The sequence below is a fragment of the Neodiprion lecontei genome, chromosome 7, assembly GCF_021901455.1.
Source record: "Neodiprion lecontei isolate iyNeoLeco1 chromosome 7, iyNeoLeco1.1, whole genome shotgun sequence".
Lineage (NCBI taxonomy): Eukaryota > Metazoa > Arthropoda > Insecta > Hymenoptera > Diprionidae > Neodiprion > Neodiprion lecontei.
The window spans coordinates 15900152-15915886 of record NC_060266.1 but is presented as its reverse complement, the minus strand read 5'-3'; the positions used below and the strand labels follow the sequence as shown (position 1 = coordinate 15915886).

The 15735-nt window shown below is 38.0% G+C and overlaps 1 protein-coding gene across 7 annotated transcripts in view; it reads left to right on the top strand.

Annotated features, from left to right (window-relative positions):
- The window catches only part of LOC107216665 (GTP-binding protein Di-Ras2), a 432275-nt gene that overhangs the window by 267340 nt on the left and 149200 nt on the right, over positions 1-15735 (top strand). For 3 of the 7 annotated variants that reach the window (XM_046746085.1, XM_046746088.1, XM_046746081.1), the window contains 2 exons: positions 15276-15373; positions 15497-15687. The exons of 1 other annotated variant lie outside the window; for it this stretch is intronic. The gene's annotated coding sequence lies outside the window, so the exon portion shown is untranslated. Of the gene's footprint in view, positions 1-5942; positions 5954-14314; positions 14317-15275; positions 15688-15735 lie in introns of those variants that run through there. 3 more of the 7 variants (XM_046746084.1, XM_046746086.1, XM_046746082.1) reach the window with 3 other exon arrangements.

Genomic DNA, 15735 nt, shown 5'->3' with positions numbered 1-15735 from the left:
GCCAAGCCATTGGAAAAAGGACTCTTTGTAACCATTTTTTGCAGTTTGCATCTCGAATTTTGCAATGCAAAATTGGAAAAAAATGATTTTTCTCTTAGGAATTTTTGTCGACAAACAAATAATATCATGTACATTTCTATGCCCAAAGCCGTGATTTCGTAGTTATTTCAATAAAACTGAAAAGAAAACTATCATTTTGCATTAATTGATTTTATTTATTAACTTACTGACAGATTCCGTCCGGTAGGGGCCGAGATTTTGAAATAATACATCTTATTGAATACATTCCAAAACAAAGAACAACTAGCCTCGTTCCCCGATTTGGTTAAGGGCGTTGCCTAGCTAAAAAGCGCGGGCTACTCCGCTTCCCGCGTTAACCGTGGCGAGAGAGAGGGTAAAGAAAAAAGTGAGACGGAGCAGCCGAGCTGTCGCCGGAGTGGGGCGGGTGACGCGGCTATCCTCTTCCACCCCTCACGGGCATTCGGTTTCAAATACTTTTAAACAGCCCAGTGTATCGCGCTCGGCACGACGCAGCGCCTGATGAATAATAGAAAAAAAAAGTAGACTCCTTTCAGATTCCACTTGAAAAATTTACTAGTAATACAGAATTTAATAAGGAACCCGAAACTATTTTTTTTATAATTCTAAAACTTGTCATTAATGAGGTAAAAATCGTCAAACATTTGAATTGTTTATAAAAATTGGGATTTTCAATAATGTTCAACATTGAATTTTTTTTATGAAAGCTTATTCGTTCACCTTCCGAATGCACTGTAAATGATGTCTTTACGTCGAATAGAACCGGATATATCCGAGCTCCTTTTGGATCAAAATTGAATGATTGTCTTGTAACTTTCGAAAACAAATATAATTCGGACGAACACCAAAATGCGTGTCCATTCTTTTTACCTTTATTTCATGTGAAAAAAAGTATGAATAGATTGAAAAAATACGAGGTCATTTTTTGACTGACGTGACGTAGAATTCCTTATACGTATGTTGATATAGATATACATTCTTCATATTTCAACGAGAATTATATTCACCGGCGTCCGTATTTCTACGCAATGCGATCACGTGACTGGTAACAGTCTAATAGCCGGTATTCATAGACAGGTTCGATTTGCAGGACGGTCTTGAGGCAGCTCAAAGCATAGCTTGATCGGCTGAGAGCTGTTCCTAATACAGTCTCGAAAATAATACGTAACTATTTACGAATACCGGCCAGACGTCGTCACAGGTCATTTTAAATTGAAAATGCAACGAATAGCTGTGAGCAAATTCATGATATAGCAACGAAAATATCATCAATCTCCCAGGTCTCACCACGTGGAGGTCGCTATCAAACAGAGACCCGCCTAACCCGTCCCTACCTCCCAACCATGATCGGGTTTGCACCAAACAAATACAAAATGATGAAAAATAATATAAAATGGTAAAAGTAAAATTGAACTCGTTTAAACTTAATAAACATAATCACGAAATCTGTATGAGAAGGATCTCATAGAAATTAAATTGAAACAGTATAAGTGAAACATGACAGTAATCTTGATAAAGAAAATTGATATAACAAAGCATCGAGCATTGTATACATTATATGGCTAAATAAATTCTATAGAAAGCGCAAACTATGGAAAGTAGTACGTCACGAGTGCAGGTCACAGATAGTAATGAAAAAATAGGCTATAGAATATTTACATAATATATAGGTATACACGCAGTCTGGTCCGACTGCAGAAAGTATTCCTGGAATGAATAATCAGGTATATAATTATAACGATATGACTAGCAAATTTTTGGCACAGTAATACATATAACTAACTAAACATAAATCACAGAAATATTGCACGTAAGCTATATACAAAGCTATTATATTTATGTACATATGTACATATATTTAGATTACAGTGTTTTGTCGTCTGTCGGTCGTGAATTTACTGTTTCTTACGCGCGGCCTTATCTGGGCTTCGATGATTTGAGGGGGTTCGCGGATTGAGCGTTGTCGGGCGCGTCTAGAATCTGCGATTTCGGGTTACAAACAAAAGGAAAAGAAATCTGCTCATTTATTCTCCATTTTTTCGGTCCAGAATTTTTAGTCACGTTTTATTTTATCAAAAATCAATCCCTTTGACGTCCAAACTATAAAATAGCACCACTTCCTATTCGTAATGTGTAGAAGACCTTGGAGCTGATACATGTAATTATGAGAAAGCTCTAACTTGGCTTTTCCACCGTTTATTTTCGTCTCAAATATTAATTCTGTATCCCAAAAATCTATCGAGCGAGCGCAGCGAGCGAGCAAAATTTTTAAACGTTCAAGCGAAATCCCACAAAAAGTACTGATATCCCCAAAAAGCACCTCTGTTGCAAAAACCTTTCGCCAAGTATATTAATGTGACAGCCACCCACAAAACAGCCACCTACAAAACTGTCATCAAATCAGATACTGCTGCCAAGTATAATTTATTTAGAAGCTAATGATGATTTTGATATACTATAACTAATATAATGACGAAAAAAAAAAATTGAAATCAAAATTGAAATTGAAAAAAAAAAATAATTTTTATTGTATTAAAAAAAATTGGAGATAGTGGTAAAAGGCGGGCTGTTTTAGAACAAGCACAAGAAAATACAAGTCGAGTTATACCAATGTTGTAATGGCAATATAAACATGGGCCCGCCAAGTACCACGTACTCCAATTTTTTTTTTTTTTTTATAAAATTTTTTTTTTTTTTTGAATTTCAATTTTGATTTCAATTTTTTTTTGTTTGTCATCATTAGTTATAGTATATCAAAATCATCATTAGTTTCTAAATAAATTATACTTGGCAGTAGTATCTGATTTGATGACAGTTTTGTAGGTGGCTGATTTGTAAGTAATGTGTGCATGTATGATTACCCCAGAATTACGTCAAGTTTATTTCTAAAAACAAAACGCGCGTATTTTAGTGGCCTAATACGTACGCGCCGTATTTACTTTGTATAGAAAATTCTGCCAGGTACATTGTAATTTTACCTTGGATACTTAGGTAGTCACAATAAGTAATAAGAATATTCCTTATGATCGACAAAGTCTAAACACTCATGCTAATTGCCGAATATCGATTTCGATCATTTAACCTGAACACGTAACAAATTGATGACATATTTTAGCGACTAATGCAAACCGGGCTAGTACCACACGTCACAATGCATTCTAGTTTATATTTTCGTATGTATAAAAAAACTAGAGAATGAATTTATACTGCTATTATGAACAGCACTATCGGCTCTTGAAAGTACCTTCTTAAATTAAAGCCCTGCGATTGTTCGTACTCAAGTGATTGAATCTCGAAGTCAGAGAGGGTGCACCATCAATCATATAAATAATTCGATTTACCTCATTTTTTCCTGAAATTTAGCCAAAATCTTTATGCCGGGTCGTTTCTTCTTCTTCAAAGACACATTCCCTCTCTTCTTAGCCATCGCGGGAATAAATACTGATTCGAAATAATAAAAAACACTGTAGAAAAACACAAGAAAAAATAAAAGCGCGGAACACTATCCACGTGCCGAGCGACGAGGATTCGAAGGAGGGGAATTGTAGTGGGGGGTGTTGAGTCTACTCTCCTCGCCTGTAATTCGCATGGTCGCCCGTCAACGCAGTCGTGGCGCTAGCAGCCGCCCGCCTTTTGCGCGAAAAATTTGCTGTTTTATGCTTCGTGATTTTCCTTCTCATTTCCTCATTTTTGAAGATACTTAGGTTCTTAGGGAGTCATTTTGAAGATAAAGAATAGATCTGTGTCGCCTTTTTCGCCGAATTGCGAAAAAAAATTCACTGTCCGCTGTGTTTCACTTCAAACATAACGTACTTTCAAGTACGTTTTACGCAAATCTGAAAGCGAAATCGAAAATTCGGCAAACAAGGCGACACAGATATATCCTTTACCTTCAAAATGACCCCCTAAGAACCTAATTATCTTCAAAAATGAGAAAATGAGAAGGAAAATCGTGAGTCTCTGTTTGCGCGCGCTCTTCAAGGCATAGGCAACGCCCTTAATAGGTTGACGAACAGGAATCCTGGCAGTACTTTTAAGTGCTGCCTTGTTTTGGCATCTGGGTTCCTTTGGAGTAGTGCATTCTGGACCCAAACAGCTCGTCGACTGCATTCAGCCACTCGAACTCGCCTCTTCTCCTGTTAGGTTTTGTAAAAGTTTTTACCAAATTGCCATTTGCCTTAAATAATTGCCGAATTCCAATGGTCATTTTTTTCTAATATACTGTAGCATTTTTAACGTTAATTTGGAATGAAAGGAATTTGAAAGAAAGGAAAGGTTTCAAGGTTAACATCACACTGAGTTGATCCATTCAGAAGCTTCTGAACAAACTCTAAGGGCAGGTTAAGTTCATCACTGAATTTCCCTCTTAGGTGTTAGGCTTCAAACTTAGAGCTAGTTACAGTTGAATATCCCTCGTTGCGGTTGGTCACGCCCCATCCGTTGGCGTTAAGCTTAAAATTACTTAGAAATATCCCAGGATTGTTGGTAAATGATGTGATCATGTAGTCCTCCAAGTTCGTTTCCCTCGAAAATGAATGTTCATTACTCCCAATCTCATATTTGTAATCGCATTAATCAGTCTACAATGCGTTCCATCAGTAAGCCAATTCGAGTTTGTCTACATGTTTAATGAATCTTTCACCGTTGTTACCTTCTAATACTACGTTATTGTTTTCCAAGACTTTAACAATTTTATATGGACCCTGGTATCGCTTGCTAAATTTTCCTTTTCTAGCTTCTATCTGTACGCGTACCATGTCTCCCGCTTTGCCTTTGAACGGATGTACTGTCCGATCGTAATACATTTTCGACCTTTCCTTCGCCTGCACTAAGTTGGTCGCAGCCAAGGCCTGCATTTCGTTTAATCTGATCATTAGGTCTTCAAGATACGAGTTGTACGTTAAACGGTTTTCCTCAGTATCATACGAAGTTGGACAGCGCGCTATTCTTCCGAAAACTAGCTCATACGGTGTGAAGTTTGTGGCTTCATGAACTGCCGTATTGTATGAAAACATAGCAAATTGAACTAGTTCATCCCAATCGTCAAACTCATTAATATAATGTTTAATGTACTCTGTTAAAACAATATGACTACGTTCTAATGCGCCAATTGATTGTGGTCGATAACTGGAAGTTGTAATATGTTTAATTTTGAAAAGTTTAGCTAATTCTTGTAATAGTTTATTTACAAAACTTGTTCCTCGATCTGTTAGAATGGTTTTAGGCGATCCAAATTGCAAAATCAAATGTTTTACCATTGCGTGAGCCACAGTCTCAGCTCTTATATCGGGAATAGGCACAGCGATACAAAATTTTGTCAAATTATCCTGCATAGTTAAGATATGCTTATTGCCGCTAGGGGTCTGCGGAAGTGGACCTACTGTGTCTAGCGAAATTTTTTCAAACGGCTCAGATGGAGTGTCCGTTATTAGCATTGGCTCTCTAGTCTTTACGCAAACTAGCTTTTGTTCTTGACAGCTTTCGCATCTTCGAATGAAATTACTGATATCCTCTCTCATTCGTGGCCAATAAAATCTTTCGCGGATTCTTCGATATGTTTTGGTCACGCCCTTGTGTCCTCCCATCAGTCCACTATGCATTTCCGAAATTATGCCCGGTCGTATTTCTGATGGTGGTATCTCGGTTATACCTGAACAGATTGTAATGTCTATGTCTTCGTCTTCAAAAATATCTATTAATAAATCTGAGATGTCTATTGTTAGTTCGTCAGTCATATCCCCTAATTTTGAAATTCTAAATGTTTTTATTTTCAAATCTAATAAAGTCGTTTTCAAATTTCCCAAAGCTACCTTGACGTTATGTAATTCAATTTTGTCAAAATGTTTTCTTTTAACTACGAGGCCAAATATCCTATATTTTCCCGTTTTTGTAATGATAACTTGGCCTAATTTTGGTTTTGCATCACGATGATCGTCTGCATTTATTAATTCCAAATCGTTTAATAGTCTGCTGACTGGTGTAGAAAATTCTGAATCTATTGATATGAAATGTACATAATTGTCTTTTCTGTATGTCAAATTTTCACGACTGAATGAGATTCTATTTCCTGAATGGTAACCTGTTTTGGGAAATTTTAATGGCGATACTGTTTCTAAGTCTGGTGGTATACTTTCCGTAATTTCAATTCGCGTTGGTAAATCTCGGAATTCTAGTTGCGGCTGTAAACGCCTTGGCGTTTTGCTGACCTTGCTTTTCACTGAAATGTCCCCCGTCTCATTCAACTCAGGTATCATATTCAAAGGATACGGGGTTGAGAGTGCTATTGGTCTGGGTGCGACTATAGGTGTTGGTAATGCCGATTTCTGCAAAGGTCGACTAACTACTGTCTCATTCAAATTAGTTTGATTGGTGTTAGACTGTCCAGCCTTGCTATTGTTTCCTTGATTTCTATTAACTCTTTCTAAAAATTTTTCAATTTTGTTATTTAGTTCGTCGTCATCCGTCTCGTCTTTTTCGTCGAGTACTTCACGTATGGTTTCGTCTAATTCTTCACCCTCTGATATATGTCCTGGTAATTCTACTTCATCTGCATCCGAGTTACTGGAGTTGTCTAGAAGACTCCTCTCGTGCAAGGTCTTGTCAAAGAGTTCAAATGAATCTTGCAACTCCTTCGGATTCAGATTACTTCTTTCGCGCAAAGATTTATTAAAGAGGTCAAATGATTTCCTTAATTCTTTAGGATCTATTGATAATTTAGCTTTACGACTCGCTTCTGTTTGCAAAAATACATCATCATCCGAATCGCTATCTCTATCACGCGGTGATTTTAATTTTACTGTTATATTTTCAGGCTCAGAATCAGATTCAACGTCGTCGTCGGTTCGTGCGTCAGTCTGAATGTCTGTTTGTTCAAGTTGTTGTGTTCCCTGTGATGTAGTAGGTTGTTCAAGACCTAAATTCGGTAATACACTTCTTTGCCTCCGGTAGGCCGGCGGTTCGGAAGATTCATCATCGGATGAGTCTTCAGAAACAGCTTGCCTACTTCCTGCTGTTGTCCTAGCTCTCGATCGAGTTCTTGTTGAGATCGCGTTCTCATCAGGTTCTATGGTAGTCTTTGTTTTTGGACAGAATGTTTCGTCAGCTGATTTTTTCCTTGGGACTGAGTCCGATTTAGCTAATGGTCGCTTTATTTTTGGAGCAGGTAATTTTGAAATTTTCGAATCGATGGGTAATATCTTCCATTGGTTCGGTTTACTCCTGACCTTCAAGTTTGACCTAGGGTTCATAATAGCAAATATCGTTTGGAGTTTTTGATTTTCTATTAATTTTAAATTTGTACAAGCAAAAATTTTGATTCCCGTTCCTCCAAAAATGAATCGTAACATGGTTCTTACCTTATTCTATGCTAGTTTATCTAGACCGCATCCCATTCTAGGTATTCTAACTGTTTTAACAGAGTCATCCTCTAAAATTTTCCGAAAATTGATCAGACTGAGGTACATGTCTTCATATTCTGGTTTGTCCCAAAAGTTTAATTTTGTCATAATGTAATAAATTTTTTGATCTGGCAGTTCTAATTTAGCTACTGAATGCATATCAGCTTGACTGCGAAGGTGTTCCGGTACCCCATATTTTTTCCTAAAATCGCTAGCTATACCGGAACTCATTTCAAGATCTACAGAAACGGTATGCGCATAATTGTCAAGTTTATCGAAAACGCTTTCATGTACTTCAATAATGTTTGGATTTTCAATATCAGCTGTTCTAATTATTTTCAAATAGTCTGAATACTTTGGAAATGAATCTACAGATTTAATTATTAGGTTGTCACTATCGTTTCCGCTATCAGATGACTCCGACGATTGGTTAATGCCGTCGGTAACAGGGACTGGATTGCGCGACAATGCATCTGCGTTACTGTTAAGTCGTCCAGCCTTGTGTTTGAATTCATACTCGTAATCTCGTAACTTGAGCCTCCATCGTATTAGTCGCTGCCCGGGATCTTTAATCGAGTCGATCCAGCGTAATGGCTCATGATCACTAACCAGTGTGAATTTTCGGCCATAAAGGTAAGGTCGAAAATGTAACACGGCATATAGAGCTGCTAAACACTCTTTCTCAGTTGTGAAATAATTTTGTTCCGCTTTGCTCAGAGCACGAGACAGGTAGGCGACGGGCATATCATAACCGTCCACTTCCTGGCTCAAAACGGCTCCGATTGCATAGTCGGATGCGTCGGTAGTTAACGTGAATTGCTTCTTAAAATTTGGGTACTGCAAGATAGGATATTGGCATAGATACTTCCTTAAAATTTTGAAACTTTTCTTTTGATCTTTACCCCAAATAAATGGTGATTCCTTCTTTAATAAGTCTGTGAGAGGCCTAGCCTTTCCCGCAAAATCTTTAATAAAACGCCTGTAGTAACCGGCGAGTCCCAGAAATTGTCTAATGTTCTTAGGATTTTTAGGTTGTGGAAAATGTCGAACCGCGGTAATTTTCTTCGGGTCCGGTCTAACTCCTGATCTGCCAATAATGTGGCCTAAATAAGCCACTTCTGTTTTTAGAAATTCACATTTATCTGGTTGTAACGTTAATCTAGCGTCTTTTAATTTGTTAAATAACCGGCGAATTTTCTTCCCGTGTTCTTCTAAATTCTTTGCATAAACTACGATGTCGTCTAAATAAACGAAAACTTCGACACCTTGTAGTCCGCGTAATGTTTGATCCATTAATCTTTGAAATGTAGCGGGCGCGTTTTTAAGCCCTTCAGGCATTCTGAGATATTCATAATGACCGTTTGGTGTTGTGAATGCGGTTTTTGCTCTATCTTGGGGGTCCATTTCAATTTGTTGGAAACCGCTGGCAAGATCGAAAGTTGAAAAACATCGCGCTTCACCGAGATGATCAAGAATGTCTGTAATGTTAGGTAATGGATACGCGTCCCCAATTGTCTTTTCATTCAATTTCCGAAAATCAATTACCATGCGCCATCGTTTTCTACCCGCAGAATCGGGTTTTTTGGGTACAATCCACACGGGTGAATTATACGGTGAATTTGAAGGAACTATTATTCCGTTGTCAATTTTAATTTTGATTTGGTTTTCAATCTCGGTTTTGTGGATTGGAGGGAACCGGTATTGTCGCGTATTAATCGGTATATCATCCTCTGTTGGTATACGATGCTGAATTCCGGGTGTAGATTTTAATTTGTCTCCAGGTAAATGAAATAATTCTGGATATTCCTCAATGATATCTAATACGTGGTCGCGTTCCTCTATATTTAAATGATCTAAATGCAATTTTGATTGAATTTCTGTAAATCGATCAGTCACTACAGGTTCTAAATTTAAGTCTTCTGAACTTGAATCGTGATATTCATGCTCCTCCGGAAAGTTGTGATATTCAAAAGGTATCACTTCCTGTGGTGGAATCTCTATCTCAATATCTCTATCCAAGGTATTAATTGCAAGAACATGGCATACGCCATCTTGTACCGAGACTGCAGCCTCACCAATGTACACGCCGTCTATGGTTTCTACGCGTGGCAAATATGCTTCTTTTGTGCCACAACTGATTACGTCAATGCCAATGGCTGGCTTTGTGCGCGCACGAATTTTAAAGAAACGTTTTTGCGGTTTTGTTTCGTTATCGGAATGTTCTTCGTATCCGATAAATCGTATCGGTCTAATCGGGTCAGTTTTCGTTACCAAGGTGTTATGTGTGAAAGAGATCTCAGCCTTACGCTCGCGCAAATAATCTTTACCTAATATACCGTCGCAATTTAGCAAAAAGGTTGATCGTACGACGTGAAATTTACTTGGTTCGTTTTGTAAAGTCAAATTTGTTATTCCCAAAGTTTTTACTTTATCGGTTGTTATTCCCGTAATCGTAGAAATTTCGTCTACACTGATTAAAACGTCAGGATGTAAGACATTAGCTTTAATTAGACTGATATCTGCGCCGGTGTCGATTAGAAAAATAGCTGAGTGTTCTTTTAATTCAGGAGCTGTCATCCTGATCAGTGGCATTTCTCGATCTGGTCCGCACGTATCAATGCACCGGCCGGCGGTTCCGCGAAACGGACCGTCGCTTGACGCTTGGGCGTCGCGTACCTCGCCGTTGCGTCCGGACGACGAGTCGCGTTCAAGTTTAAAGATTCAGCTGTTTCGGACGTTCTAGACGGAGATGGTGACCGTGTTCTGACGTTCGAATTATCAAACTTCGCTTGATTAAAACCGGACTGCTGATTCGGGTCGTATGAACGGGTGTTTGAATTTGGCGAATTCGATCTGCCCGTATTTAAATTTGCTCCCGGCGATCCCGATCTCTGTGGAATCGATGCTGGATTTATTGTGGGCGGATATCCATAAGGTGGTAAATACGGATATGTCATCGGCGGATAATAATACGGGTGTTGTGGAAAATAAGGCGGATATTGATAACCACGCGGTTGCTGGTACTGAAGCTGTGAGTGAGCGGGCATGCCGTATGGGTGATAACCCCTCGGCTCGGGTGATCGTCGAGCGGCGACGTTTGCCGTCGGGTGTTTGTACATCGCCGCGTTCGGTGACGGGCTTCTCGCGCGTGTCTCCGCTCTGTCTGAGATGCCATAATTCGAATACAATCGCGGCGCGTTATTTTGGTTATAGATCATTGGAGAGTTCGGTCGCGAAATTTGTACTCTCTGCGTTTCTCCGGAAGATATTATTCCCTGACGCATACGATTTTCTGTTTTTCGCGCTAACTTAAACGCTTCTTCCAATGTCTTTACACGTCCTTCAACATATCTTTCGATAGCTTCAGGTAGTCCTCGAATATAAGCATCCAACGCGTTCACTTGTAGAACTTTCATTACCGCGTCGACTTCGGTTTTTCCGTACTCGTCTTCTAAAGCTACGCGAGCTGCACTGACCAAGATTTTTAATCGATCGTAGAAATCGCTCACGTTTTCGTCACGTTTCATCCGTATATTCGCGATCTCTTGTTGATAATACGGATAAGTCTTTTCAGCTGCAAATCGACATTTCAGATGTTTTATTAATTCATTGACCGTATTGAAAGTTTCGCCATATGTACTGTCGCGAGCTGCTCCTTGCAATTTTCCTAGAACGCACTTTACATATGCGCCTTCCGAATTCGGCGGAATATACACTGAACCGTTTTGCACGTCTTGTAAGAAATCTTTCAAACGAATGTTTTTCCCGTCAAAGTATGGAATATTTAATGTACTATGCTGCAACGCAAAGCACTCCGCCATCGACGTCATCATCGCATTACTCGCGTCTAGAGCGGATACATTGGTTCGGTCCGCGCTCTGGTTTCCCGTTTCGTTAGGCATTTCAAAATCGAAAAAGGTTGTTTATGCACACGAAATAATTCAGGCCAATTTTTAGGCAAATATTGGGAAAACAGATAATACACAAATGACCAGTGGAAAATTCGGCAATATACGATATCAGGATATTATGACATATACAAACAAATACACAAATAATAATTCGCAGAGTTTCATGCACAATTTGTCGTTAATTATATAATTATTATCTAGAAAGAAAGATACTTTGTTTTTTCATGCGTTTGACCAGTTTTTAAATTTTAACACAAAAACTAAAATTTTTTTTTTTCCTTTTTTTTTTTTTTTTGTTTAAACAAATCTCACTTTTAGCAACAATATCCCACCGCTGCCACCAATTCTTGTGTTACGTGGGGGTGAGGGTGTACTGAGCGGTGGTAGTTAATGATTAATTGAATAATCAAGCTCCCACGTAACGACAATGAATAATTATTAAAACTAAGAAAAATACTTACCTCTCGATAAGCCGGTAATTTGTAGGATCGTGTTGCTATAGACCTATACAGGTCTGTGAGGTTTGTTCAAATTGTTGAGGCAATTACAATAATAAAAATAGGAAGAAGGTCGTTCAAAATAAATGATTAATATAATTTGACTGGTAAAAGATGAAGTATATTCTATTTCGATTTGGTTATTGAAATGTTTGGTAACAATCAATGGTGATAAATATATATATATATGAGCCGAAAATAACAATTTATAAAGTCTTCAAGTTTATAAAAATCGTGTGTTATACTATTCTAGAGGATATTATTATTTGGTACCAGGAACATCTACTCTGAACGATGGTTATAACTAGCTGGTCGTGATTATTGTATGGTATCTCTCTTTTTAGATTATCTTAAATCGATTATATATATACAATTGTTAAGTCTTATTCGTTAATTTTTGGAAACAATAAGTACAATTTAATTGGGGGTAGTGAAGCTAGCCACCAATTCTAGACTTGGTTTTTGTGAATTTACTGAAGCAGTTTTTGATTATCAAGGTGAAACAAGAATTCGTCTAATTTCGAAGATTAACACTCGGATTGACTTAGCTTTTTGGTGAATCGGTCGACGAGATTGAGAGCCGTCGGATCGTGTCGGTCTGCGTCGGTAGAATGCTGGACCAGGGGCCTCACCTCAAATTTGGAAGAGTTGATGAATCGAATGATGTTGAACGTTGGTCACTTAGTCTTTGTGAATTTAGAATGATATCTTGTTATCGAAAGTTTGAAAGTGTCTGTTTGTGATTTTGATGATAAGTTAAAATTGATTGGAACGATTATTTATTAAAAATGATAGTGTACTCGTAATTATTATTATTTTTACTTAAGATTACCTGATTCGCTTGAATCAGGGCCGAACTCAATTTTAACTAAGGAAAATGGAATATCATAAAAATGTCTATTCGCGAAATGACGAGATTTACTAAAGAACAGAAAAGGTGAAAATGTAGAAGATAGTGAGTCTTTTGCAGCTAACAGAATAACTGAATGCTCGAATTTGACGAATTAGCGCGAGACTTTAGGTCGGTCACAACTAAGATTTTCCAAACGCTACTCTTGCTCGAGAGGGCTAATCCGGGTTTACGTCCACGCACTTCGCGACTTGACAGACGAAAGACGCGGCTTCTTGGGCCCGAGGGTCCAAGGAGCTGCAGTTGTAATTAGTTACAACGGTAATTAGCCAATGAGGTGCGAGGGCGTCCTCCTGGCGCCCAAATCCACGTGGTCAGCGTTACTTCTCGCTCTTCGACGGTGTTCCGACGATTCTCAATCTCGTCGGTGACACATTGAAGATATGAACAAAATATATTTACATGCAATGTTCACACATTCATTCATACATTCCAATAAGTAATCTATTTTAATTTGGTGGTTCTAAAGGTAGTGGTTTATCCTAGTTATTGATTATAGTTTTAACTTAAAAAGAGGGATATTTCCAGGCTGAGCGCTACTGATGCTAATTCAGCAGTCTCCTATCTCAGTTCTTGGTACCAGTTAAATAGAATAAAGTTGAACCTTATACAAGGGATCATCGTTGGTCTCTACGTGACTTTTGCCAGGAGGGGTGAAACTCGCCGTTATTAGAATATGAGATTTTGATGAAATGATATCTGTGCATTGAAGAAATTAAAGAAATGAAATGAAATGGAATTTTGAAAAAGGTACGCCAAGGCGGTACGTCGGGGCGTAACACACTCACGATCAGACGCGTTCGGTATACTTGTTTCTTGCCTTATCATTAATATTTCTTCAGAGGTTCCGATTATCTTTATCTTCCTTCTAATGAATTGGGAGATTTTCTTGCATATGAAGGTCAATGAGACGGAACAGTTAACTTGCTAACGTTTCGGCCCGAGTGGTGGCCCTCTTCAGAACGAATGCCTTTCATTTAACATCTGTCACACATATAGAAATTGCAAGATATAAAAAAAGTAACAAGCAATGCATCAATTTATAGTAACATAAACTAAACTAAATACAAAAGAAAAAGACATGGTTTAAATGTAACCTCAAATTGTTATCTGGTTACGTGTGAAAAATTATAAATTTCCTAAGATGAACGAACGATGAATATTAAGAAATAGAAAAGGATGAATCAACCACGTATGATCAAGTGAAACAGGGCAATACTGAGCTCCGAGCTTACCGTCGCCCGTCGCAGAGTTGAATTAGGTGAATAGAAATCATGAAAATTGAGAAAGATGACAGTTAGACATGATCGTGCCATGTTTAAAGAGGAGGAGAACGATAACAAGATGGTGGCGCTAGCACCAACTTGGTTGTCAAGAGAGTGCTTACATGTAGAGAAAATTTTATGAGATTAAAAGATAAGTAGAGTGAAATGCTCAGTCAGTAAGTTAGCATAGAGGAATTTCAAGTACCGCATAGGTATAAACTGTGCTCAAGTGGTCGACGCCGTGACGTAGATCAACTGCATTGGGATGTGCAACAATATTATACATCTCAAAGAGGAGTTTTCTATAATATACGGGTTCTTCATCTAATATACTGGCCTGATCATAGTTGAAACCATGATCAAATTCAATCATATGTCCAGTTAATGCAGTGTAATTTTCTTCGCTATCACAAATGTTACTCTTGTGCTTATTAGGACTCAAATACCTGCGATATAGGAAATAGATACAACATTTTTTGGACTATTTTACATACTAGAAAATCATTACTGTTGGAATCAATAGACATGTGGATCGAGTTATACTTCTTTTGAATGTGCTTGTTGAGTAAACGATGCGGATAATCGTTCTTACTTTACAAAACACTATAAATCAAGGTTAAATTCTTATTGTAAAATTCAATGCTAGACAATTGACTGGCTCTGTCAACTAGAATAATAATAATGCTTATTTTGTATAATCTAGGGCGATATGACTGAAAGTTTAAATACCGTTGTGACCAAGTTTTTTTGTGAAACCAATCAGCTTTAATCATTTGGTTCTTGTAGGTGATAAAAACATCCAGAAAAGTAATTTTGCATTCAAATGCTACTTCACACGTGAGTTGTAAGAATGAAAGTGATTCGAGACGCCAAGAATAAATTGATCGTTGTAATCTACAGAATCTTAATACTTCTAAGTAAACATACGTGGCTAGTTATGTGAATCTTAATTTGCTTAACATGATAATTATTTAGTTACAATTTTGAGATTAACTGGTTTGCCATAACCTCCGTGCCAGAATATGCGATTTTACAATTTGTGTGGATGGCTTGTTTTTCTCATTTTCCTGTTAAATAACTTTGAAATTTCATATGCTGAAACTACACTACTTTTTGATCAAGTTATCAGACAAGGAAACATCACTTAGGTCAGTCAGTTAGCGGGAGAACCACCTTAATCTTACACTACTACAGATTGTGCTCAATTAAGTCTTCTTGTGTAGTAGCAACATTTATTCTCTTCTTCTTTGTTTCAGGTTCCGCAATAAGTGGTCAAATTACGCGAATACAGCGGTAATTCAGATGGAAATAGGAATTCGTGAAAACGTCTCAAAATACCATCGATTGAATAAACGTGAGGGAATGTGTCTAATCTGTCTAAATGTGTCATCACACGTAAATGAAGTAGCAAAAGGAAAAGAGTTCCAGTGTCTTCCTATAGTTCGATTGTTTTAGTCAACATTAATTCATTCCCCAGAGTGCTATTTATTCACTCTAAGAGCAACGAGGATGGAGATGGGCAGAGAGGGAGAAATAGAGGAATAGTGAGACGGAGTTAGAAGGAAGTTAATGCGGACCGTGATTAAAACGGCATTTCAAGACGGGATTTCAGTCTCTTCCATGCCCCAAGTCGCAACCTGGAATAACAATTAGAAAGTAATTGCAAAGGTACATCTTGTTACGTGTGTACCAGCTGCAGACACCGATTATATGCGT